The following is a 27,299-nucleotide window of genomic DNA, read 5'->3' on the forward strand; positions in this document are numbered from 1 at the left end:
TCGATTTAAACAAACCATGTCCATTCTTCCCTTTACCTCTATTTTCACTGAATTACTCAAAGTATATTTTTATTATTGCTAATGAATCTTCCCATAATATAATAATAAAATTTAGTATCTCTCTCTCTTTTTTTTTTTACTGATTTACTATTACAGGAAAGGAAAAGTGACAACTTTTTTGTATTTTTTTAAGTTTATTAATTTTTTATTGACAGATAATTGCTTTACAGATTTTGGTGTTTTCTTTCAAACCTCAACATGAATCAGCCGTAGGTATACATATATCCCCTGCCTTTTGAAACTCACTCCCTCCCCATCCCATCCCTCTAGGTTGATACAGAGCCCCTGTTTGAGTTTCCTGAGCCATACAGCAAATTCCCATTGGCTATCTATTTTACATATGATAATGTAAATTTCCATGTTACTCTTTCCATACATCTCACCCTCTCCTCCCCTCTCCCCATGTCCATACGTCTATTCTCGTCTGTTTCTTTACCAGAAAAACAAACAACCCAATCAACAAGTGGGGAAAAGACCTAAACAGACATTTCTCCAAAGAAGACATACAGATGGCTAACAAACACATGAAAAGATGCTCAGCATCGCTCATTATTAGAGAAATGCAAATCAAAACTACCATGAGGTATCACCTCACACTGGTCATAATATCATCAAACAATAAATACTACAAACAACAAATGCTGGAAAGTGTATGGAGAAAAGGGAACACTCTTACATGGTTAGTGGGAATATAAAGTGAGCCACTATAGAAGACAGTATGGAGATTCCTTAAACCACTAGGAATAAAACCACCATATGACCCACCAATCCCATTCCTAGGCAAATACCCTGAGGAAACCAAAATTGGAAGAGACATATGTATCACATTGTTCATTGCAGCATTATTTATAATAGCTAGAACATGGAAACAACCTAGATATCCATTGCCAGGTGAATGGATAAAGAAGTCATGGTATATATACACAATGGAATATTACTCAGCCATAAAAAGGAACACATTTGAGTCAGTTCTGATGAGGTGGATTAACCTAGAACCTATTATACAGAGTGAAATGAGTCAGAAAGAGAAAGATAAATATCGTATTCTAACACATATATATGGAATCTAGAAAAATGGTACTGAAGAAAAGGGACAACTTTTAATGAGAGAAAATTCTAGTTAGTAATATTATATACTTTGTCTTATTAAGCATGATAAAGCAGTGATGGGAATAATGATAGACATTTTATGCCCATGTAGATCATTAAGAAATAAGATGATGGAGACCTTTAGAAGGCACAGACTGCCAATGAATACAACTTGGCAATTCTCTGTAAGGCTGAGCCTTGGCATGCAGTGGAACATCTGTAATGTTCTGAGGATGTTTTGAGAACATAATCTTGTGGCTTTCCAGGAATAAGCATCTTTAGATAGCCAGACACCATGGACCAGAATGTTCACTGGCATTACATCCATCACCCACTCATCCTCCTGGTGAATGCAGGTTTGTGAGAATTTGGGGGACTAGAGGTAACAGGCTGGAGGAGGAACCACTTCTGTCTTCTGTTTTGGCCACACACAGTACTTAAGACTGTGGGACAAGGCTCAGGCACTGAGCCTTGAATGTTCAGTTCAGTTGCCTTTCATGTGTAGGTTAAGGAACGTTGTGAGAACATTTTGCTTTTGGCTCTTAATTTCTCTAAATACTTCCATGCCTGGCCATCCAGAAAATCCTAACGGTCAACTTTAAATTTTTTTAAAAAGAGTTTAAATCAGAACTGAACAAAGAAATTGATGCCTCTCTTGTAAGATGAGAAAGTAAATTGTAAACTGAGAAATTTGTTTTCTCTCTTGTAAATTGAAAAAAATTTTGTGTCTTTTATTCCTGGAGGGCAAAAGGAAAGACAAACTCCAGGTTTTGTTTGGAATTGTCTGTGACTTCTCAGGTGTAAATTTATTGTCCTGTTTCTTTGCTCAATCTAGTCTCCTTTGTACTGGATCTTACTGCTAGTTACTTAAAATGTCTGGCTTTTAGATAACACCTTTGCTTGATTTCTAAAGAGAGCATAAGGTTTCCCAGTTCTTAATTGCAGCTCTTCATATCTGTAGGAATTGATGGTGGAGGACACTTAAAAATAGAGATTTAAGTTACTGTATTGAATTAGGCCTTGGAAACATGACTTTGCAGCATTTTCTGATGTGGGAGTAGAACTTAATTTCTTTAAATATTTTTACTTTTGATCTTTAGTTTCTGAATTTTGCTTTACTATACCACTATAACAAATTTCTTTGTATCTCTAACTTTATCCATATACCTCAGAGGTTTTCTTTGAGTGTATGCTCAGTCGCTCAGTTGGGTACAACTCTTTGCAGCCCCATGAACTGTAGCCCACCAGGCTCCTCTGTCCATGGGATTCTCCGGGCAAGAACACTGGAGTGGGTTGCCATGTCCTCCTCCAGGGAATTTTCCCAACTCAGGGGTTGAACCTGCATCTCTTGTGTCTCCTGCATTGGCAGGCAGATTCTTTACCCCCGCACCACCTGGAAAGCCCATACCTAGGGAGACCACCTCAAAGTTTACTTTGTCATCCTTATTCTGCCTCCACTCTAGAAGACTCAGTAATGCACTATTTTGAGACAGTTTTTAAAGTGACCCAGGCCACAGCAAATAAAGAGAACAGTGTTGGTCAGTTACAGACCAAAAAACCTGCCTGTGAAAGTGAGCTTCTCCCTCCTCCTTCCTAGTCCTGAGATCCACGGAGCAAAGGATGTACATTAGAGAAGGTGTTAGTGTCCCTGTATGTCTCTAGCCTCTATCCTTTTAAACATTTACAGCAATCACATTTTTAGCTTAAAAAAGGAGATTTAGAGTGAAATTCAACTCATATTTCTCAAATATTTATTATGTGCTAAACAATTAACTGGACAGTAGGAAGGCAGGAAATAAAAATCTATGTATTAGTGTTTATGTATTTGTGTATATATCAGTGTATCTATGTATCTTTGGATTTATCTATGAGACAAGAGTCTTGCCTTCAGTAACTTTCTTGTTTCATTGGGGAGCAAAGATATGCAATTTCAAACTTTAGAATAAGTGCCAAGATGTGTTGCATAGATTGTGGAGTAGAAGAGAAAGAAGTATTGGTCGCTGATTTGAATGGACACTGCTCAGTTGTTCAGATGATGCATTGTAATCATTACTGTGCCAAGGACATTGGTTCTAGGATGGTTTTGTAGAGTGTCTTTTGTTCTTGATATGTTAATGTATTTACTTTTAATTACTTAAGTAACTGCATGTATTTTTCACAAATTAAAACAATGAATAATTTGCACTTAGAATATTGACTTGAATCAATAGTTACTAACAAAACACTTTCTAGGTTAAGGAAGAAGTTAAAAAAAGCTAACTGCAGAACAATATATGCAGAATGCTTTAATTTCTAGAAGGACAAAAGTAAAAAACACAAAATAAAACTATATATATATATGTTATATATATATATAACATCGTTGTATATAACTATAACTATATATTATATGTGTGTGTGTGTTAGTCTCTCAGTTGTGTCCAACTCTTTGTGATCCCATGGACTGTATTCCACAAGGCTCTGCTGTCCCTGGAATTCTCCAGGCAACGATCCTGGAGTGGGTTGCCATTCCCTTCTCCAGGGGCTCTTCCTGACCCAGGGATCTAAGCCGGGTCTCTTACATTGCAGGCAGATTCTTTATTGTTCGAGCCACAGGGGTGTGAGAAACCATGAGTTATTCCTCTACTGTGTCATTCATTTTCCCATATAGACTGAAAATGCATCTGATGAAAGTGAGATTTGAGACCCTGAGCTGTGATCTGGGCACAGTATTACCCCTGCCACAGGTGGTGTGTTTGTCAGGTCCTGCCCATTCCTGAAAGGCAGGGCACACAGCTCAGGTGGTTGCAGAAGGTTAGGAGACATTGTTCCCAATGATTGGTAGCCATCTTGACCTCCTTTCCTTTGCCTAGTGTATAAAAATAAATCTCTTTTCAACTTCATCTTTCTTCTCTCCAGCTTTCTCACTTAAACCTGCAACAGTTCACTGTGGTCCATCAGTCCGGCTCTACCCCAGATGGAAAGGATGAGCCTGGCTAACATGATTTCTCCTTGTGTCTCAGCATCACTTCATAACTTTTGGGGGTATGTTTACAACCGAATTCCAGTCATACTTATGACTTAAAACTTAGCTTCCCTAAAAAGAGAATCATCAAGGACCAGACATGCTTGGTTACTTAGCAGGTTCTCAGGGGAGCCCTGGTGGTGAGAGATGTGCAGTGATTCTGAGGAGGTTTTGTACCAAGCTTCTAGTATCTGGAGGTTCATTTTACAGTTAAGGCTTTGCCCCGTGGAGAACCAATGAAGTCCTCCTTCATGGACACATTTCCACCCTGCCCCCTCCCTTAGGGTGTAACAGTCAGAAGGGGAAGCCCTGCCTTCCTGGGAGCACAATAAATGCACATTCTCCTTTCACAGAAAACACGGAACACTTGCCTGGTGCCCTTATGAGCAAATAGTCCTTGAGCCATGATTTAAAGACTGTAGCTGGATACGTTTTTAAATTATTGAGTATTCAACTGTTTTACTCAGAAAGACTGAAAGAAAACAAAAATGAAGGACTTACTCGTATCATAAAAGAAACTTCCAGGTAGTGGGTGGGGAGCTGGGGAAAGAGAAGCGACAGCAAGAGTCCACGGAAAGAACTGGGGTCTGCGTGTTCCTTTAACCGCACTGAGAATGGGAGGGCGGGGCTCAGTCTGCGGTGTCTCACACCCACCCACTCAGTTCCTCCTGTTCCTTCTCTCACGGTTGCATCACCTCCTTCGTAATTCCAGGCTATATGCTTCTTTGCTGTTGTGCAGTCACTAAGTTGTGTCTGACGCTGTGGCACCATGAACTGCAGCATGCCAGGCTTCTCTGTCTTTCACTGTCTTACAGAGTTTGCTCAAACTCATGTCCTTTGAGTTGGTGATGTCATCCAACCATCTCATCCTCTGTTGCCCCTTTCTCCTGCCTTCAGTCTTTCCCAACATCAGGGCCTTTTCCAGTGAGTCAGCTCTTCACATCTGGTGGCCAAATTTGGAGCTTCAGCTTCAGCATCAGTCCTTCCAATAAATATTCAGGATTGGTTTCCATTAGGATTGACTGGTTTGATCTCTTTGCAGTCCAAGGGACTCTCAGGAGTCTTCAGCACCACAGTTGAAAAGCATCAGTTCTTCAGCATTCAGACTTCTTTATGGTCTAGCTCTCACATCCATACATGACTACAGGAAAAACCATAACTTTGACTATTTAGATCTTTGTTGGCAAAGTGATATCTCTGCTTTTTAATATGCTGTCTAGGTTTGTCATAGCTTTTCTTCCAAAGAGCAAGCATCTTTTAGTTTCCTGGCTGCACTCACCATCTGCAGTGATTTTGGAACCCAAGAAAATAAAGTCTGTCACTATTACAACTTTTCCCCATCTATCTGCCATGAAATGATGGGGCCAGGTATCCTCTACATATCTGAGGTTGTTAATATTTCTCCTGGTGAATTGATTCCAGCTTGTGATTCATTCAGCTCAGCATTTCTCATGATGTACTCTGCATATAAATTAAATAAGCAGGGTGACAGTATACAACCTTGATGTACTCCTTTATCAATTTGAACCAGTCCGTTTTTCCATGTGTGCTTCTAACTGTTGCTTCTTGACCCATATACAGGTTTCTCAAGCAGCAGGTAAGGTGGTCTGGTATTTCCATCTGTTTAAATTTTCCACAGTTTGTTGTGATCTACACGGCCAAAGGCTTTAGCATAGTCAATGAAACAGAAGTTTATGTTTTTTTTGGAATTACCTTGCTTTTTCTGTGATCCAACAGATGTTGGCAGTTTGATCTCTGGTTCCTCTGCCTTTTCTAAATCCAGCTTGTACATGTGGAAGTTCTCGATTCACATGTTGTTGAAGCCTAGCTTGAAGGATTTTGAGTATTACCTTGCTAGCATATGAAATGAGTACAGTTGTACGGTAGTGTAAACATTCTTTGGCACTGGAATGAAAACAGACCTTTTCCAGTCCTGTGGCCATTGCTTAGTTTTCCAAATCTGCTGGCATATTGAGTGGAGCACTTTCACAGCATCATCTTTTAGAATTTGAAGTAGCTCAACTGGAATTCCATCACCTCCACTAGCTCTGTTCCTAGTAATGCTTCCTAAGACTCACTTGACTTCACACTCAAGATGTTTGGCTCTAGGTGAGCAGCCACACCATTGTAGTTATCTGGGTCATTGAGGCCTTTTTCGTATAGTTCTGTATATGCTTGCCACCTCCTCTTAATGGCTGCTGCTTCTGTTAGGTCCTCGCCATTTCTGTCCTTTATTGTGCACATCTTTGCATGAAATGTTCCCTTGATATATCCTGGGGAAGTTTTATTTTGTTCTTTGTAGGATGGGCATGCCTGGGCACTGTCGCTACACCACTCTCGGCATCTGAAGCCAACCTTGAAATGGGTGGCTTTGACCTTGGAGGGCCGTCCACTGCTCCTCATCACCTCCCATGAAATATACCTGACTACTGACACTTTGCCCAGTTTCCAGCGATGCCCACCACTTCCAAGGTTCATCCTGGGGGCACAACAGATTCACTGCGTGGATCCTCTGTGAACCAAGAATTAGGGTGGCTGCTTGGCATGGTGGGCAAGTCTGTGGGTGTCAGCAGGTGGTAGTTACTTTCAACTAATCACCATGGGAACCAGTGACTGTACAAAGCATTAGAACTGGGTAACAGTTAAGTACTCAGAAATTTCTCAGGAGGAAGTTGATCTTTCTGTACCCTTGTATGTAGTGGATGGCTAAGAAAGAGGAAATGTTGTGGAAGGAGAAAATGGCAAGAAAAGAAAATTTCAGAGAAGAGTAACTTCTTTTATCTTTGGAAAAATTCACAAAAGCAGCAATTTACCTTTGGAATGGCAACTTTTTGTTAATTGTTCTAGACTCATTAAAATTCATGATTTTTAAGTATGTCAGATTCTGTAATGATATTTTATTATTTTTAAAGAAAACAGAAGACTTTAATAACTTCATTCTGAAGAAAACCAGACAAATAGTTCTTAAAACAACTTTTGATTCTTATAATTGAAGAAGAATTAAGTGAAATCTATTAACCCCAGCCTCTCTCCCTGTCTTTTCAAGGAATTTACTCCCAGTTGTAGGTTTATTTCTCTTCTCTACTTTCTGAGCCAGTTCTCTTTGAAGGATGGAGCTCTGCGTTCAGTCCCTGCATTCTGGTGGGAGAGGCGCACTGGGCTCCTTTTCCAGGTACACTGTCCTGGGAATGAGGGTTTAGGGCTCACCAGGCCTCTTTGCATACCGTGTGTTTCTCACTGTACGGCTACAGCCCAGTTTCATGGGATTCTACAGCACATGAGTGCTTTGTTAGCTGACCTCCACAGAACTGACCTTCTTTTTGGTCCATGTCCTGAGTTTCTTTGTAAAGACCGTGGTGTGCAGTCTCCTTTCTGTAACTCCAGTCTGACTCCCTTCTTCACAGAGTCCATTACTAGCGTATGCTCCCTGGTTGGATCTCTGGGGATTAGTCATTTCCTCTGCTCCCAGGTATTGAACTTGTTATGCCTACCAGGACATTATCTTAGGTCAGAGGTTGCAAACTCATATGGCTTCTGAAAAGAGAGCTGGGTAAGGATTGAGATGGACTGGAAGTGCATGCCCCATTTAAAAAGGGTGACTGCAAGTATATCCTGCTGATTAACACAATTTCAGGAGAAGAAAAAAAAAAATCTGAACTTAGGTGTGAAATTTCCTGATTTGAAAATGTTAGCAACTAATTCAATTAAAAAAAATGACATGTGAGCCAAATCCGTTCCATCTGCTTCCTGTCCTGTGACGCAGCGACGCATGTGTGACTTCTGTCCTAGACAATGTTCTTGAACGGTGCAAATCCTGGTATCTGTACCCTTGTAGGAGGGGGAGCCTGTGCTGTCACACCTAAGGCTGCGATATCTCACTGTCTTCTAGCCAAGCAGATGGTGGACCTCCAGGAGTAGCTTATTTCCTGTGCATTTTCCATCTTGCTGCATGTCAGGTGTCAACATATTCCTGAGAAATAATTCCTTGGAAATATGATTTTCTAACCCAGGAAACTGTTATTATGCAGCTCTTGTGTGCTAATAGCAATGGTATTTATTAAGAGTATAAACATCAAATATTAGTAGGACATAGACTTTGTTCTCGAACAGCATGGAGGACCTACCCAAGGTGAACCTCCAATGACTAATGTCCTTGTGTAACCCCTTCCCCTTGGGACAGTTGGAATCCATGACCTAGAAAAGGTGATGAAATGACAGGTCCTTGATGAGGTTATGCTGGATGTCAGGGGAGATGGGGTGCTGTGCCCACGAGTGCATTTTGCTTTATGAGGCTTCTTTGTAGCAGTCTGAGCATGAGCATATCCTGCTGGTCCTGAAGAAGCCGACAGCCATGCTCTGACCTGCTTATGGGGAATGTTACGTATGAGGGAACCATGGGGGACCTCTCAGACTAGAGGACAGCCTCCCTATAGCTGCCAGTAACAAGCTGGGTCCCCCAGGCACAATGCTGTGGAGACATGGATTTTTCCATCCACCTGGGTAAAGCTGGAAGTGGATCCCTCTCTATCAAGCCTTCATTTGAGACTGCAGCCCTGGGCAACACTTTGATTATAGCATGTGAGATCCTAAGCAGAGGACCCAGCTAAGTTCTCCCTGGACGCTTGTCCTAGGAAAACTGTGAGAAGGTATAAATATGTTTTTTTAAGCCACTAAATATGGGGCATTTTTTAATGCAAAACTAGTAACAGCCGTTTCCAGCTCACGGTGCAAAATGCCAGTCCTTGTGCCACATAAATAAGGGAAGAGAGACATTGACTTGCTCAGATCCCTTTTAGGGAGAGGACTGTTGCACTGTCCAACATACTAGAGTCTAGAGCTCATTAGTATTTTGAGTTCCTCCCTCCTAGGAACATGCTCCCTTGAAGCTGGCACCTCTTTTCGTGCTCTGCCTGTGTCCCACAGGGAAGCTGGCTCCTCAGATCTGCTTGCTAGATCCCACCAATAGGAAGCCCTGGCAAGAAATTGGAGAGGGGAGAGTGATGGTGAAGATGAGAGATGTCAGGGACCACCTCCTGGTCCTTTTCTAGCTCTGGTAGCATCTTAGGAGGCATCTGTATGTCCTTCAAAGCTCCACGTCCCAAGGGAATGGCCTATTGTGGTTTCAGCTTCTAGAGCATCACTGTGCAACATGATGGCCACCACCGTGTATCCAGCTATATACATTTCAATTCATTAACTTTAAATAAAATTTAAAAAAAAACTTCAATTGCATTAGCCACATTTCAAGGACTAAATAGCCACATGTCTCTGGTGGCTACCATATTGGATGGTGCAATTTACAGGCCATTTCCTTTATCTCAGAAGGTCCTATTCAATAGTACTGCACTGTAGAGTGATCTGCCCCATGGCCTCTGGCAACACCACCCCCTCTCTTTGCCATTCTGGTCAGGGGGTGGTAGCGACTGCTTGATGCTGTCAACCTCTGGATTGTCTCACTGTTGTCTCTGAGTACTCAGCATTTCTGAAACCTATATAACCAGCTCTCTGCATTGAGATTCCCTTTGTTCAAAATAACTGAGTGATTTCTTTTATAATAAGGCTTTTAAAGAGATACGAGAAGAGACCAGAAGAGGAAAGGATAGGACAGTCAACATTGCTGTATTAGTTGCCAATTATTATGTAATGAATTGCCCTGAAACTTAGGGGCATCAAACAACAAAAATGTATTTGATGGTTTCTGTGAGTCAGGAATCTGGTTTAATCTTTCATAAGAGTGCAGTCATAATGTTAGCAGGAGCTGAAGGCTCATCTGAAGGCTCAGCTGGAGGAGGATCTGCTCTCAGGCTCATCCATGTGCTTGCTGGACAGGTGATGGGTGAGACTCCCTGCCGCCTGGGCTTCTCTGTGGGCTACCTGTGTGCTGCATGGCACAAAGGAATTCTCCCAGGCCAGGTGTGCAGAGGAGAGAGCGGGAGAGAGCATCCACGATAGGTGATGTCATAATTTACAGCTGAAGTCTGCAATTGACTGGACTGTATCAAACTGACCATCCAACCTGGCACCATGCAGGAGCGGGTACCCAGGATGGGAAGGCCAAGAGGCAGACATCACTGACACCACCTTGGAAGCTGCCTATACAAGTGCTCCAAGGAGGTGGAGTGGGTGTTTTATGTGGGAGATTGTTCCTCCTCCTTGAGACTTACATTGGAAAGGGCAGAGGTCACACAGCAAAGGTAAAAGACTGTCCTGGTGTAGAGACTTTTGATAGGAAAAGGCCAGGACCTCAGTGACGCCATGTCCACTTTAAATTGTGTGTGACACTCAGATGTTAGCGGTCAGTGCTTCCTGTTTTAACTTAAATCCAAGAACGGATGGAACCTTATAAAGATATAAGTACTCTCTGGAAAGCAATTTGAAAGCATCAGACTATTAAAATCAAGAATTGGGGCTAATGTCATAACATTCAGATGTAATGTTTTGTGCAGAAGAACAAAATATGCCTGACTGGAGTGAAATGCCAAGTCTGCTGGTTCTCGTCTAATATTCTTGACTGAACATTTAGCAGCAGCAGCTCAGTGGGCTTGGCAGTGGAGGGGTTTCTAGAAGGGAAGGTTTAGGAAGCACAGCTGACAGACGGTTCAGCTGGGAGCTGCATACAGGGCTGGGGCAGAGCAGAGAGCACCTCCACCCGGACATCAGTCTGTGGGAACAAGGTGGGGCGGCTGCTACAGGTCAGCCTGTTCTTCGCCACACCGTGAGCCTGAGGGTTTAGAGATACTGAAACCCTCCAAGGTCAGTGGTGACATCCTCTGATGGAAGAGATCTCATCTCATCTCCAGTCGCTTGTGATTACTTTGAGTCAAACACAGTCTGCCAGGGAAAATGGCCTGTTCAAGAAAGTGCCACCCAGAAAGATGTTATGGGGAGGGAGGTGGGAGGGGGGTTCATGTTTGGGAATGCATGTAAGAATTAAAGATTTTAAAATTTAAAAAAAAAAAAAAAAAGAAAGTGCCACTTCAGAGAGAAATCAGAATAAAGAAGGGAGTTTCCAAGGAGCATTTTGTTTTCCTGAAAAGAGAAAGAGACGATGAATGGGAGCAGGAAAGAAAGAGACTAATGGTGGGAGTAAGCCTAGGAGCTAAAGTACATTTCTTTTCCTAGTGAAATAGTGAATAGTTTCCCCAGTGAATAGTTTCTTTTTTTAAAATTTAAATTGAAAGGCATTTCTGTGTTTGAAAGTTCTAAGCTATAAAAATAAACGCTGGAAGTAGATTGCTTGGGGTAAGATTTAATTAATCATTGTACAGTAAATTAGCATAATTTGATGAGGATCAGCTTTCGTTCGGAGAAACTGCAACAGGCAGAATTCTTAATTTTGTAATATCTCTTAAAAGTCTACCATCTCATCTCCAAAGTGTAGTTTTAGGGGGAAAAAAAACTCAACAAGGTATTACCAAGCAGGCGATTTCTTAAGAGATATTGTCTTGGCAGCTGGCAGTGAGGAGGGTCTTAAGGCAGATACTGAATTGAAAGAGGAATGGTCCTTTGTTAAATGGAATGTACAGAAAAAGGACTTCAGTTCCTCAGCTTGAAGCAGAGAGGCCATCTCTCAACTTTATGTTAAGACTTGTTGGGCTGTGATTTAACCAACCTTTCAGGCAGAAGCTGGCCCTTCCTTCTTCTTTCTTTCTTTCTCTCCCCCTCCCTCTCTCTCTTTCTCCCCTCCTTCCTTTTCTCTTGACCTTTCTAAATAGAAAGGCTACTATGGATCATAGATAAGAGAGAAAGAGAGGGGAAAGGGGAGAGGGAAGGACGGAGAAGAAGGAGAAAGGAAGGAAGGAAGAAGAAGAAAAGCAGACACAATGAAACATGCATCGGAGAACTCTTTCTTCCTGGATGCAACTACGTCTTTGTTGCTGTTTTGCTCCCAGCTGTAATTCACTGGCGTGCTCCTCAGACTTATTCAGTGTCCAAAGCTTGTTTGATAGCTAAGGGATCCAAGAGGCACAACAGGCTAGAGTTTGCTCTTGGCTGGAAAAAAAATATAGGGAAGTTTCCCAGACAACTATCCTCCAAAAAAGTCTCACCTATGTGAGTGTGGAATAGTGAAATGAAACAGCTTTTTAAAAGTATGAATCATTTTTGAGATTAATTCTTTGTCAGTTGCTTCATTTGCTTTTATTTTCTCCCATTCTGAAGGCTGTATTTTCACCTTGCTTAGTGTTTCCTTCATTGTGCAAAAGCTTTTAAGTTTAATTAGGTCTCATTTGTTTATTTTTACTTTTATTAGAATTAATTTCAAAAATATACAAGCAGCTCATGTAGCTCAATACCACAAAAATAAATGACCCAATCAAAAAATGGGCCGAAGAACTAAACGGACATTTCTCCAAAGAAGATGTACACATGGCTAACAAACACATGAAAAGATGCTCAACATCACTCATCATCAGAGAAATGCAAATGAAAACCATGGTGAGGTGCCATCTCACGCCAGTCAGAATGGCTGCTATCAGAAAGACTACAAACAATAAATGCTGGAGAGAGTGTGGAGAAAAGGGAACTCTCTTACACTGTTGGTGGGAATGCAAACTAGTACAGCCACTATGGAGAACAGTGTGGAGATTCCTTCAAAAACTGGACATAGAACTGCCTTATGACCCAGCAATCCCACTGCTGGGCATACACACCGAGGAAACCAGAATCGAAAGAGACACGTGTACCCCAATCGCAGCACCGTTTACAACAGCCAGGACATGGAAGCAACCTAGGTGTCCATCAGCAGACGAATGAATAAGAAAGTTGTACATATACACAACAGAATGTTGCTGCTGCTGCTGCTAGGTCGCTTCAGTCGTGTCCGACTCTGTGTGACCCCATAGATGGCAGCCCATGAGGCTCCCCCGTCCCTGGGATTCTCCAGGCAAGAACACTGGAGTGGGTTGCCATTTCCTTCTCCAATGCATGAAAGTGAAAAGTGAAAGTGAAGTCGCTCAGTCGTATCCGACTCTTAGCCACCCCATGGACTGCAGCCCACCAGGCTCCTCCATCCATGGGATTTTCCAGGCAAGAGTACTGGAGTGGGGTGCCATTTCTTTCTTCAGGGGATCTTCCCAACCCAGGGATCGAACCCAGGTCTCCTGCATTGGAGGCAGATGCTTTACCCACTGAGCCACCAGGGAAGCCCACAATAGAATGTTACTCAGCTATTAAAAAGAATGCATTTGAATTTGGTTCTAATGAGGTGGATGAAACTGGAGTCTATTATACAGCGTGAAGTAAGTCAGAAAGAAAAACACCAATATAGTATATTAATGCATATATATGGAATTTAGAAAGACGGTAACAATGACCCTATATAGGAGACAGCAAAAGAGACACAGATATGAAGAATAGACTTTTGGACTCTGGAAGAAGGCAAGGGTGGGATGACTTGAGAGATTAGCATTGAAACATGTGTATTACCATATGTGAAATATATCGCCAGTCCAGGTTTGAAGCATGAAACCGGGCACTCAAAGCCGGTGCACTGGGATGGCCCAGAGAAACAGGATGGGGAGGGAGGCAGAAAGGGAGTTTGGGATGGGCACACAGGTACATCCGTGGCTGATCCATGTCAGTGTACGGCAAAAACCACCAGAATATTGTGATTAGCCTCCAATTAAAGTAAACAAACTAATTAAAAAAACAAAAGTATAAACCATTCTAAACAGGACACAATGTGACAGGACTGGTTGCTGATCTGTGGGTTCTGACTGGGGAGTCGTAGGCAGGCCATTGTCCTGGGTGCCTGCTCAGCCCCATGTAAGTGGCTCAGTGTGACTAAAGGTCAATAGGTGCTCAGAGGTTTTTACTCACCCACAACAATGCATTTGAGATATAGTAACCTGTCTTTCCAACTCTAAAGCTTAGAGTCTTAAAAATACCATAGTGGGTGTAAGGTATAGATGGGGCTGAGGCAGAAAAGGAAAGACGACCTCAACAGAAGTAGATTACCTTTATTCAGGCAAGGAGGGGTGACAGTCGGCCTAATGACCAGGCTGAGCACAGAGAGGGATCAGGGAGGCTCCATATTTATAGGGAGGTTTGTGGAAGCGATAAGTAAAGTCAAGTCGCTCAGTCGTGTCCGACTCTGCGACCCCATGGACTGTAGCCTACCATGCTCCACCCTCCATGTATTCTCCAGGCAAGAGTACTGGAGTGGGTTGCCATTTCCTTCTCCAGGGGATCTTCCCAACCCAGGGATCGAACCTGGGTCTCCTGCATTCCAGGCAGACGCTTTAACCTCTGAGCCACCAGGGAAACGATAAGGGAAATGTTAATCAGGCGGGATGTTTTGTCTCATCTTTAGCTGAGATGGCATTTGCAGTTGGGCAGGGGGTGATAAGTCTTCTGGGCAGCTGTAGAGGGTGGAAGGTTTCTGGACAGGGGGTGATAAGTCCCAGATAGATGCAACCGGCCTGGAGCATCAGGGCAGGACCTAAAGTTCTGTTTTCTCCTAGGTTAGATGATTGAACAAGGGCCTTTGAGACTGTTGTTTTCTTTTCTAGGCCCAAAGATTCCTTCAGTGGGAAAAGTAATGGTTGAGAAACTTTAACAAAAAATGAGAATTTCCTTGAAAATATATTGTTTTCTTTATTATAAATGAATTGTAATAGGTATATTCTTCATTTCCATTTTGCAGCTCTCATTTACTAATACAATTTCATGATCTCCCATCATGTGGTTTCAATGTCATGTTGACAGATTGGTCTGCCATCAGACAGATTGGACTGACCATTTAGGGTGGACGCTGCTCTCAGCCTGTCTAGGTGTTGTTCAGTCACCAAGTTGAGTCCGACTCTTTGTAACCTGTTCTTCACTATCTCCTTAAGTTTGCTCAAATTCATGTTCATTGAGACAGTGATGCTATCTAACCATCTCATCCTCTGCCACCCTCTTTTCCTTTTGCCTTTAATCTTTCCAAGCAGCTGGGTCTTTTCCAGTGAGTCAACTCTTTGCATCAGGTGGCCACGGTTTTGGAGCTTCAGCTTCAGCATCAGTCCTTCCAATGAATATTCAAGGTTGATCCTTTCAGATTGGCTGGTTTGATCTCCTTGCAGTCCAGGGCACTCTAAAGCATCCTTTAGATGTACCACAATTCAAAAGCATCAATTCTTCAGCGCTCAGCCTTCCTTATGGTCCAACACTCACACCCATACATGACTACTGGAAAAACCATAGCTTTGACTATACAGACCTTTTGTTAGTATAGGTGTTAATCCTTTAGTTACTGTGTCCTGGGAATCCTGTGATTCCTGGGGAGGGATGGAGGAGCCAAGGTTGCTGAGGACAACTGCCATTTAACAACCGGGAAGGTGTGTTTCAGTGGTTTAACAGTGACTATCGTGAAACCACCCTGTGCTGATGTGCTCAGTCTTGGCTGACTCTGTGCGACCCCATGGACGGTAGCCCGCCAGGTTCCTTTGTCCATGGGATTTTCCAGGCAAGAATACTGGAGTGGGTTGCCATTTCCTCCTCCAAAAAACTACCCTGTTCCAGATGAATTTGGTTGTGTCTGTAGAGTTGCTCCGGAGAAGGCAACAGCAACCCACTCCAGTACTCTTGCCTGGAAAATCCCATGGACGGAGGAGCTTGGTAGGCTGCAGTCCATGGGGTCGCGAACAGTCGGACATGACTGAGCAACTTCACTTTCACTTTTCACTTTCATGCATTGGAGAAGGAAATGGCAACCCACTCCAGTGTTCTTGCCTGGAGAATCCCAGGGACAGTGGAGCCTGGTGGGCTGCTGTCTCTGGGGTTGCACAGAGTTGGACATGACTCAAGTGACTTAGCAGCAGCAGCAGCAGCAGCAGTAGAGTTGCTTTACTTTGTTGTCAATAATGAGCACACCTCAAGATATTTCTCTCCCCTCTGAGTAGGATTTCTCCTAAACATTCAATGCCATAGAGAGTGTTGGAATTTTTAGCACAAAAATATTGCCTCCATCTACCTATATCCCATCTCTAGCATTCACCCTTGGCCTCCAAAATGCAGAAACATCTAGGCATTCAGATTTGTTTCTATCCATTATGACAAACTTAGACATTAGCAACTACTACACAAATCACAGTTTCCTTCTTCCCAATAAGCACAAGAATTTAGTTTTTAAGACCTAGGTTTCACTTTACCTCATGCTGTTTTGTCAACAAGTATCTTAAGAGGCTGGCCAAGCAAAGGTTCCAAAGATAGGAGGAGTCCTGCTGCTAAGGACTTCTCCAGAAGTTTTTAATTAAAACAAACAAACAAAACCTAGGAGAAACTGGTTTAATTTTGGCATAAGTGTAAAGTGGCATAAGACTGTATACAGTCTAAAACTTTATGTTGAATCACATATATAGAGAGAAACAATTTTTTTCACCAAAGATAAATGCCTAAAAGTCTTCATCTGGCCCTGAGTTAACCTTGTTTTCCCTCTCTTTCTCTTTCTGGGTTTTATTGTCAAATTTCCTACTCTGATTCTGCCTTCTGAGTTACCGCCTTCTTCCTCTGAAAACCTTGGTTTCTATTTTTTCTAATTATGCCTAACTGGAGTAATTGGCAAATCACTTACACTGGAACTCAAAAATTCTTGTGGGTTTGCTAAAAAGGGTTATGCAGAAGTAAAACCACAGATACTTATATTTTGCAAACAAGGAACTCAAGGCCAGGGAAAGGTTGTGGTTTTGTAGGATGATCACTCTAACCCTCAAAAAGCCAAGGGCATCCTTTCTTTAAAGGCATCCCCACATTGTTTATGTGGGAAGTGGTCCAGGGCACAGTAAGTCTCTGGCAGGACACTGCTGGCCTTTTCCTTTCTCACTGGTTGCTGTAACCATAACAGCCCTCCTGAGGCTCTGTGTTGAGGGCATATGTGTCTCTCGGGAATGAGAAAAGAATAGGCTCTTGTAACTCTTTTTCTGGGTTCTTACAGCTGATTTGGGGTTTCACAAGCCAGGAGTCATGAACCCAAAGTATAGGATAGCAGCTGCTATGGATCCTTCACCTGATTTTCCTTGCTATTCAGTTGCTCAGTCATGTCTGACTCTTTACAACCCTGTGGACTGCAGCACACGAGGCTTCCCTGTCCTCCGCTAATCTCCCAGAGTTTGCTCAAACTTATGTCCATTTAGTAATTGATGCCATCCAACCATCTCATGCGTTGTCAACCCCTTCTCCTCCTGCCTTCAATCTTTCCCAGCATTAGGGTCTTTTCCAATGAGTTGGCTCTTCGCATCAGGTAGCCAAAGTATTGGAGCTTCAGTATTCATTTTTCTTAAATTAGTCTACAATACAGAAGGAATCTGGATTTTGACTCTGTGTGACCTGAGCTTTACTAAAGAGGAGGTGATAGGGCCCCTTCCTCTCAATGGTGTCCCCGACACCCTACTAATCAGTAGCTGGCCTATTTGTATTTTCAGGCCTCAATTCTTCACACTTTCTTTAGATCCCAGGGCCAAAATAGCTGATTAAAGATATTTTTTCGTTCATTTAATATATATATATTTATTTATTTTTAATTGAAGAATAATTGCTTTACAGTATTGCATTAGTTTCTACCAAACATGAGCATGAATCAGCCATAGTTCTACCCTTGTCCCCTCCCACTTGAACATCCCTCCTACCTGCCCCCAAATCTCATCCCTCTAGGGAGAAGGCAGTGGCACCCCACTCCAGTACTCTTGCCTGGAAAATCCCATGGATGGAGGAGCCTGGTAGGCTGCAGTCCATGGGGTCACAAAGAGTCGGACAGGACTGAGCAACTTAGCAGCAGCAAAAGCAGCAGGTTGTCAAAGATACATTTTTGAGTTCTGAAGATAAGAAACTTTATAACAAATGGGTTGATTTTAATGTATCAATGACTAAAGATGTATCAGTATGTTTTTAGAGAGTGATACATGAACATCACCAGGGAAGCTGTTAGAACTTAAAATTGATTGAGTTCATTATCATCCATATTTTGTTCCATTGAATTTTTGTTCCAACCTTGTGTATATTATAAATATAAAATTTTCAAAAATGATGCATCACAAAATTTTGAGTGAAGAATTTTTTGCTGAATTTCATTCAGGTTCTTCAGAATATAGTTTTGATTCAGATGATGTGACTCTTAGATTAAAAAGAAGACAAAACGCTCTCAGTGACTGATTCTGATAGGGAAAGTGAAAGTGAAGCTTATGGTGCTGGAGATGCTTCTGTGCTTCTACAGAAGAGTGGGTTGGAGACAACATCTCACAAAAATTAGAAGATTTTGCAGCTGCGTCAGGTGTAACTACTAAGTGTAATATCAGAGTATTAGGGAAATAACAATTAATGTTTGGCTGGCCAAAGTAAAAATCACTGGCCACAGCATTAGTTTGTGCAAAAATTCCCTAGTTGGGAATGAGTTAAGAATTTTGTGATTGTAAAATAGATTAGGAGTGAGAGTAACTGCCTGGGATTCACCTTTTACTGGCTATGTAACCTTGGGCAAGTATTTCTAACCCCTCCAAAACTTTCCTTCTACCAAATGAGGATATTAACCATACTTACCTCATGGATTTTTGTGAGGCTTAAAAGAGATGATTTATTCAGTAAAACCCTTAAAACAGTGCCTGACTATAGCAAACACTCAGAATATGAAAGTTTCTGTTGTGTTTGCAGTTATTGATAATGTCACCAGTGCCATCATCATTATAATTTTTTATTGGGGTTAGCTTAGATCAGACTGTCTACAAGCAGAAACCCAAGAAAGGGATTCTGGCACAAGTTTTTCTAGAGGGATTACTCGCAGGTAAAACCTGTAAGGAAGTGAGAGAATGTCAATAGGACAAGTAAGAATTTAGTCAATGTTGTGGTTTCAGCTGAGGTCTGACTTCAGCCTGATGCCATGGGGAGCTCCGGAAGATAAATCACTAAAAGTTGTCCCGCTCTAAGAGAAGGGAACCAACAATGGTACCCGTGAACCAGTCATCAGCTTTGGGCTGCCCCCAGAGGAGAAAACATAATTCTCAGGAATTTCAAGAGGAGGTGGCCCTGGGGAAAGGATCTGGTGAATTAGCCAGAAACTGTAGTTAATTTGGAACTAGAGCAAGATTCTATGGATCCATCTCATTTAGAGAAATCTTCCCATTGAAATGTTCAAATGCACCTCAGACTAGAGCATCACAAATGCTCAGCGAATATATTCAAGGAGAACTTTTACAGACTTGCTTGGGGTTTCCTGATTGGAGATCAAGATCAAGAGCATTGAGTTGGGTTTTTCATTAGTATTTAGAATTTCCAGCTTCCCAAGGCTCCCGAGCAGCGTCACTGGGCCGGGATTGGTAATAGCCTTTAGCAGGTAATGCGGGAGTGAACCGTGTCCCTGTATCCCTTTGCTACTTGTTGCTGTTGCTCTGAAATCGTGCACAGTAGGTTGCCATAAGGTGTTGTATGCATCATGATTCTCAGCATTTGAAACTTGCTGTTTTGAGGCCTGAAGCTGTTTTCTTTTGCTTTGTTTGTTCTCTTTAGGAATGGAAAAAAAATTAATAGTTAGGAGGTCGGAACCTTCATGGTTCTTACAGTGACTGGAATATAAAGTGTAGTTTTCAAGTCCCTCCCTCCCTACTGCTGTGGCATCTCCCTCCCCCTCCCCCTTATTCCATTCATGAGAGAGACTCAGTTTGCGCCATGCTGGGTTCAGCTTGTCCATTATATTGACTCTCTGTGCTGCTTAGAATTGAAGTAGAAAAGAAAATAAAGCTTCCCAGGTCTTCTGAATTTTTGACCAAGTTGAGAGAAGCCCTCTAATTAGTGCTTTAATTTTCTGTTAAGGTACTCTATCTAAAAGACCAGTTTCACTTTGGATTCTTGAGTCTAGAATTAATGAAAACTTCAAGCATCTGACTAACTCCTCCTTATCCACACATGGCTTGTCCACTTTGCAAGCCTATCTTCTGTAAATACTTGAGTCTTAGACTCCCCTACCCATTGTGTCAAACCACTGCCTCCCACTGCCAACTGCTAACTACAACATGCTGAATAACATTAGTATAAGCCCAAGAAAAATCTCATAAAGAAGAGAAATCAGGTAAGAGAAGAAAGAGATTGCCTGTTTCTTTCAAAGCAAATATAAAGATAATTTTAAATATCTTGTGTCTTGGAATATTCATGGCATTGCTTTTCCCTTCACTTGGTAAAGGTTTTAATGATATTCAGGAATAGGAAGCACAGAGGGTCCCAAACAAGGTAAACTCAAACAGACACAAGGCAAGATATACAATAATTAAAATGGCAAAAGTTAGAGATTATTCTAAAGGTAGCAAGAGAAAAACAAAATGTTATATACAAGGGAACTGCCATAAAGTTATCAGCTGATTTAGCTGCAGAAGCTTTGCAGGCCAGAATAGAGTGACATGATATATTTAAACTGCAAAAAGGGGGAAACATGCAACCTAGGATACTCTACCTCGCAAGATTATTATTTAAAATAGAAGGGGAGATAAGACCTCAGACAAGCAAAAACTAGGATTAAGCAATACTAAACCTACCCTAAAACAAATGCTTAAGAGTCTTTGCTAAGTAGAAGAAAGAATTTGTAGTAAAGGGAAATCACAGTAGAAAAGTTGGATATATAGTAAAGATTGAAGATTTTTAAATGTTAGTATACAGATTAAAAGACAAAAAATTATAAAAGCAACAACAGCTATAATAAGCAGCTAAAGGATAAGCATGAAGATGTAAAATATGACATCAAAAACACAAAATGTGGGAGAAGGGAGTAAAGAACAAAGATCTTTCAGAATGCATTTAAACTTAAATGACATGTCCGTTTAAAACACGTAAATATAATTATGGATCAGCATATATGAACTCTGTGGTAACCACAAATCAAAAACATACCATAGATACACTATTGTATAAGTAAAAAAGTAAAAAGATATACAAAATTGATAAGCCTTTAGCTAGGCTCACCAAATAGGAAAAGGAGTACGTCAAGGCTGTATATTGTCACCCTGCTTATTTAACTTATATGCAGAGTACATCATGAGAAACGCTGGACTGGAAGAAACACAAGCTAGAATCAAGACTGCCAGGAGAAATATCAATAACCTCAGCTATGCAGATGACACCACCCTTATGGCAGAAAGTGAAGAGGAACTAAAAAGCCTCTTGATGAAAGTGAAAGAGGAAAGTGAAAAAGTTGGCTTAAAGCTCAACATTCAGAAAATGAAGATCATGGCATCCGGTTCCATCACTTCATGGGAAATAGATGGGGAAACAGTGGAAATAGTGTCAGACTTTATTTTGGGGGGCTCCAAAATCATTGCAGATGGTGACTGCAGCCATGAAATTAAAAGACACTTACTCCTTGGAAGAAAAGTTATGACCAACCTAGATAGCATATTCAAAAGCAGAGACATTACTTTGCTGACTAAGGTCTGTCTAGTCAAGGCTATGGTTTTTCCTGTGGTTGTGTATGGATGTGAGAGTTGGACTGTGAAGAAGGCTGAGTGTCGAAAAATTGATGCTTTTGAACTGTGGTGTTGGAGAAGACTCTTGAGGGTCCCTTGGACTGCAAGGAGATCCAACCAGTCCATTCTGAAGGAGATCAGCCCTGGGATTTCTTTGGAAGGAATGATGCTAAAGCTGAAGCTCCAGTACTTTGGCCACCTCATGCGAAGAGTTGACTCATTGGAAAAGACTCTGATGCTGGGAGGGATTGGGGGCAGGAGGAGAAGGGGAGGACAGAGGATGAGATGGCTGGATGGCATCACAGACTCGATGGACGTGAGTCTGAGTGAACTCCAGTAGATGGTGATGGACAGGGAAGACTGGCGTGCTGCAGTTCATGGGGTCACAGAGAGTCAGACACGACTGAGTGACTGTACTAGACTGAGGCTCACCAAGAAGAAAAGAGAGAGGACTCAAATGAACTAAAAGGAAAGAACAAATAATACTACTAAAGAAAACTGTCAAACCACAATGAGAGGAACAAAAAGAAGAGATGAATAGAGAACTACAAAAATAACTGGAAAACAAGTAACAAAATGGCCAAAATACATATTTGTCAATAATTACTTTAAATGTTAGTGGACTAAATGCTCCAATCAGATCAGTGGCTAATGGGAAACAGAGTAAGACTCTTCAATGTGCCATCTACAGGAGACTCTTTTCAAGGCCAAAGGCACAGAGATTAAAAGTGAAGGAATATTTCATGCAAGTAGAAATGGCTAGAAAGTGGGGATAGCAATACTTACATCAGACAAAATGGACTTTAAAAGAAATACTGTAACAAAAGACTAAGAAGGACATTCTATAAAGACAAAGGGATCAGTACAAGAAGAGGGCATTACACTTGTTGACATGTTCACTCAATACAGGAGTATTGATAGTATTAAGTATGAAAGAAGAAGCTGACAATAATACAGTAATAGTAGTGGACTTTAAAACCCACAGACATCAGTGGACAGATAATCCAGGCAGAAAATCAGTAAAGCAACAGAGGTCCAAATGACACACTAGACAAGTTGGACTTATTTGAGATCTACGGGACACTACATCAAAAAAAAAAAAAAAACACCCAGAATACACATTCTTTCCAAGTGTGCTTGGAATGTTCTTCAAGATCAATCACATATTAGACCACAAGACAAGCCTCAACAAATTTAAGGGGGTAGAAATTATATCAAGCATTTTTTCCAACCACAATGGTATAAAACTAGAAATTAGCTACAAAAAGAAAAATGGGAAAAGAAAAACCACATGGAGACTAAACAGCATGCTACTAAAAGATCAATTGGTTGGCACTTCCCTGGTGACCCAGTAGCCAACACTCTGCACTCCCAGTGAAGGAGGCCTGGATTTGATCCCTGGTTGGAAACTATTATAGATGCTACATGCCTCAGCTAAGACTTTGCATGCTACAGCTAACGACCACATGTGCTGCAATGAGGGTCAAAGATGCTGCATGCAGAAACCACAAAGAATGAAGATCCTGCCTGCTGTTACTAAACCCAGTGCATCCAAGTAAATAAGTGAATAAATACCTTTAAGAAATGGATTAGTGACGAAACCAAAGAAGGTATCAGAAAATACCTCAAGACAAATAAAAATGAAAGCACAACTTTCCAAAATCTACAGGATTCATCAAAGGCAGTTCTAAGAGGGAGGTTTATAGCGATATGTATGGGCCTTCCTCAAGAAACAAGAGAAGTAGCAAATAAACAATCTAAACATATGACCTAAAAGAAATGGAAAAGGAAGAGGAAACAAATCCCAAAACAGCAGAAGAAGGAAATAATAAAGCTCAGAGAGAAAAAATAAATAAAATAGGTATCAACAACAGCAAAGAATAGAAAAGATCAATGAAACTAAGAGCTGGTTTTTTAAAAAGGATAAACAAAGTCGATAAGCCCTTAGCTAGGTTCACCAGGAAGAAAAGAGGATTCAAATGAACAAAACAAGAAATGAAAGAGGAGAAGTAATAACTGATAACACAGCGACACATAAAATTGTAAGAGAATACTCTGAGCAACAAACTGGACAGCCTAGAAGAGAATATTAGAAATATACAGCCTGCCAGAACCGAGTCAAGAGGAAACACAGTTTGAGCAGACTGATCACTAGAAGTGAAATTGAATTTGTAATAAAAAAGTAGCTCCCAGAAAAGAATAGTTAGATTCTTTTAGAATTAGATTAGATTAGATTAGATAACTTCAAGGGGGAATCCTATGTACAAATAGAGAAGAACCAATTCCTATCATACCTATTCCCCCAAATCATTCTATGAGGCCATTACTCTGATAGCAAAAGCATACCAAGACAATATAAAGCAAAATCTTTAATGGCCAATACCTTTGATGAATATAGATGTAAAAATATTCACAAATCAATTTCAACCATATATAAAAAGGTCCATACACTATGATCAAGTTGGATTTATACCAGGATTATGATGGAGATTTAACATTTGTAAATCAACAAATGTGGTACACTGCATTAACAAAAGGAAGGATAAAAATCATCATCATCTCAATAGATGCAGAAAAATAAATAACATTTGACAGAATTTAAAATGGCAACCCACTGCAGTGTTCTTGCCTAGAGAATCCCAGGGACGGGGGAGCCTGGTGGGCTGCCGTCTATGGCGTCGCACAGAGCCGGACACAACTGAAGCGAGTTAGTGGCAGCAGCAGCAGCAGCAGCAGCAGCAACATCCATTCATGATAAAAACTTCCATCAAAGTGGGTACCCAGAGAACATATATCAACAGAATAAAGGACGTTTGTGGCAAACCCACAGCCAACATCATACTTAATGATAAAAAGCTGAAAGCGTTCTTGCTAAATTCAAGAAGAAGACAAAGATGTCCACTCTCCCTGCTTCTATTTAGCATAGAACTGAAAGGCCTAGCGACAGCATTCAGACAAGAAAAGGAAATAAATGTACTCAGATTGGGAGAGAAGAGGTAAAACTGTCCTATTTGCAAATGAATCGAATGACTTTACATAGAAAACCCTAAGGTTTCTGCCCCCAAAATGTTAAAACTAATAAATGAATTCAGTAAGGTTAAAAGATACAAGATTAGTACACAGAAATCTGTTACATTTATGTACATTAATAATGAAATATCAGAAGAAAATGAAAAATTCCATTAAAAATTGAATCAACAAGAATAAAATACCTAGGAATAAAGTTGTCCAAGGAGACAAAAGGCCTGTGTTCTGATAACTGTAAAACACTGATGAAGGAAATTAAAGATTATACAAACAAATGGAAAGATATTTAATGCTCTTGGATTGAAAGACTTAGTATTGTTAAAATGGCCATACTCCCCAAAGCAATCTACAGATTAAATGCAGTACCTATCAAAGTACCCATGACATTTATTTTCATAGAACTAGAAAGAATATCAAAATTCAACTAGAACCACAAAAGACCTCAAACTGACAAGGCAATCTTGAGAAAGAAGAAGAAAGCTGGAAGTATTGCCCTCCCAGATTTCTGACTGTACTATAAAGCTACAATAATCAGAACTATAAGGTAATGGCACAAAAACACTCAGATGAATGAAACAAACCTGAGAACCCAGAAATAAATCAATGTACCTATGGTCAATTAGTCTATGTCAAAGGAGGCAAGAATATACCATGGATAAAAAATATTCATAAGTGGTCCTGGGAAAACTGGACAAGTATAAGTAAAACAATGACATCAGAACACTCCCTCCTATCATACAAAAATAAAGTCAAAACAGTTTAAAGACCTAACTGTAAGAAACTAAAATTCTTAGAAAAGTACATAGGCATATGTACATAGGTACTTGTTTGACATAAATTGTAGCAGTGTATTTGGAATCAGTCTCCTAAAGGAAAAGAAATATGAGCAAAAATAAAGAAATGAAGCATAATTAAACTTAAAAAGTTTTACACAGCAAAGGAAACAATTGACAAAATGAAAATACAGTTTACAGAATGGCTAAAAATATTTACAAAGATGTAACATACATGAGTTACGTGAGAACAAGGAGTTCATATCCAGACTACATATACAACTATATAAACAACTCACATAATTCAGTATTAAAACAAACAACCTACTCAACCAATGGACAGAAAACCTGCATTGGCATTTTTCCAAGGAGGCATGCAGATGGCTAACATGAACATGAAAAGATACTCAACATCACTAATCATTCAGTTCAGTTCAGTTCAGTTCAGTTGCTCAGTCGTGTCCGACTCTTTGCGACCCCATGAACTGCAGCTTGCCTGGCCTCACTGTCCATCACCAACTCCCAGAGTTCACCCAAACTCATATCCATTGAGTTGGTGATGCCATCCAGCCATCTCATCTTCTGTCGTCCCCTTCTCCTCCTGCCCCCAATCCCTCCCAGCATCAGAGTTTTTCCCAATGAGTCAACTCTTCACATGATGTGGCCAAAGTACTGGAGTTTCAGCCTCAGCATCAGTCCTTCCAAAGAACACCCAGGACTGATCTCCTTTACAATGGACTGGCTAATCATTAGAGAAATGCAAATCAAAACTACAATGAAATGTTACCTCAGAATGCTGCTGCTGCTGCTGCTGCTGCTAAGTCGCTTCAGTCGTGTCCGACTCTGTGCAACCCCAGAGACAGCAGCCCACCAGGCTCCCCCATCCCTGGGATTCTCCAGGCAAGAACACTGGAGTGGGTCACCATTTCCTTCTCCAATTCAGGACAGTGAAAAGTGAAAGTGAAATTGCTCAGTCATGTCCCAACTCCTAGCGACCCCATGGACTGCAGCCTACCAGGCTCCTTTGTCCATGGGATTTGCCAGGCAAGAGTACTGGAGCGGGTTGCCATTGCCTTCTCCTACCTCAGAATGGCCATCATCAAAAAGTCTGTAAATAACAAATGTTGGAGAGGTCATGTACAATTGTGAGAGTAGGACAATAAAGAAGGCAGAGTGTGAAGAACTGATGCTTTTCGACTGTGGTGATGGAGAAGACTCTTGAGAGGCCCTTGGAAAGCAAGGAGATCAAACCAGTCAATCTTAAAGGAAATCAACCCTGAATACTCTTTGAAAGGACTGATGTGAAGCTGAAGCTCCAGTACTTTTGCCACCTGGTGCGAATGGCTGACTCATTGGAAAACACCCTGATGTTGGGAAAGATTGAAGGCAGAAGGAGAAGAGGGCAACAGAAGATGAGATGGTTGGATGGCATCAACAGTTCAATGGACATGAATTTGGGAAAACTCCAGGAGATAGCGAGTGACAGAGCCCTGCTCTGCTACAGTCCATGTGGTCCCCCCAAATTGGACATACCTTGGTGACTCAACAACAACAACATGTGGAGAAATGGGACCCTCATACACTATTGGTAGGAATGTAAATTGGTGCAGCCATTATAGAAAATAGCATGACTTTCCTCAAAAAACCTAAACAGAACCATTATGAAAGTGAGTGAATGTCATTCAGTCGTGTCTGACTCTTTGTGATCCCATGGACTGTGGTCCATGGAATTCTCCAGGCTAGAATATTGGAGTGGGTAGTCTCCAGAGGATCTTCCCAACCCAGGGATTGAACCCAGGTCTCCTGCACTGCAGGCAGATTTTTTACCAGCTGAGCCACAAGGGAAGCCCAGAGCCATTGTATGATACAGTAATTTCACTCCTGGGTATAAATCCAGGAAAAAAGTGAAAATACTAATTTGAAAAGATA

General features: G+C 41.2%; 1 protein-coding gene and 2 non-coding genes across 3 annotated transcripts in view; 1 reads left to right on the top strand and 2 right to left on the bottom strand.

Moving 5' to 3' along the window:
* LOC138424409 (transcription factor SOX-9-like) overlaps positions 1-27,299 on the top strand; it is an 844,838-nt gene that overhangs the window by 434,903 nt on the left and 382,636 nt on the right. The gene's annotated exons all lie outside the window — the stretch shown is intronic.
* TRNAW-CCA (transfer RNA tryptophan (anticodon CCA)) lies at positions 13,225-13,296 on the bottom strand. Its single transcript has one exon. It is a non-coding gene; the product is annotated as a tRNA-Trp (tRNA).
* TRNAS-GGA (transfer RNA serine (anticodon GGA)) lies at positions 14,345-14,416 on the bottom strand. The gene has a single exon. It is a non-coding gene; the product is annotated as a tRNA-Ser (tRNA).

This window comes from Ovis canadensis, chromosome 19, assembly GCF_042477335.2.
Source record: "Ovis canadensis isolate MfBH-ARS-UI-01 breed Bighorn chromosome 19, ARS-UI_OviCan_v2, whole genome shotgun sequence".
NCBI lineage: Eukaryota > Metazoa > Chordata > Mammalia > Artiodactyla > Bovidae > Ovis > Ovis canadensis.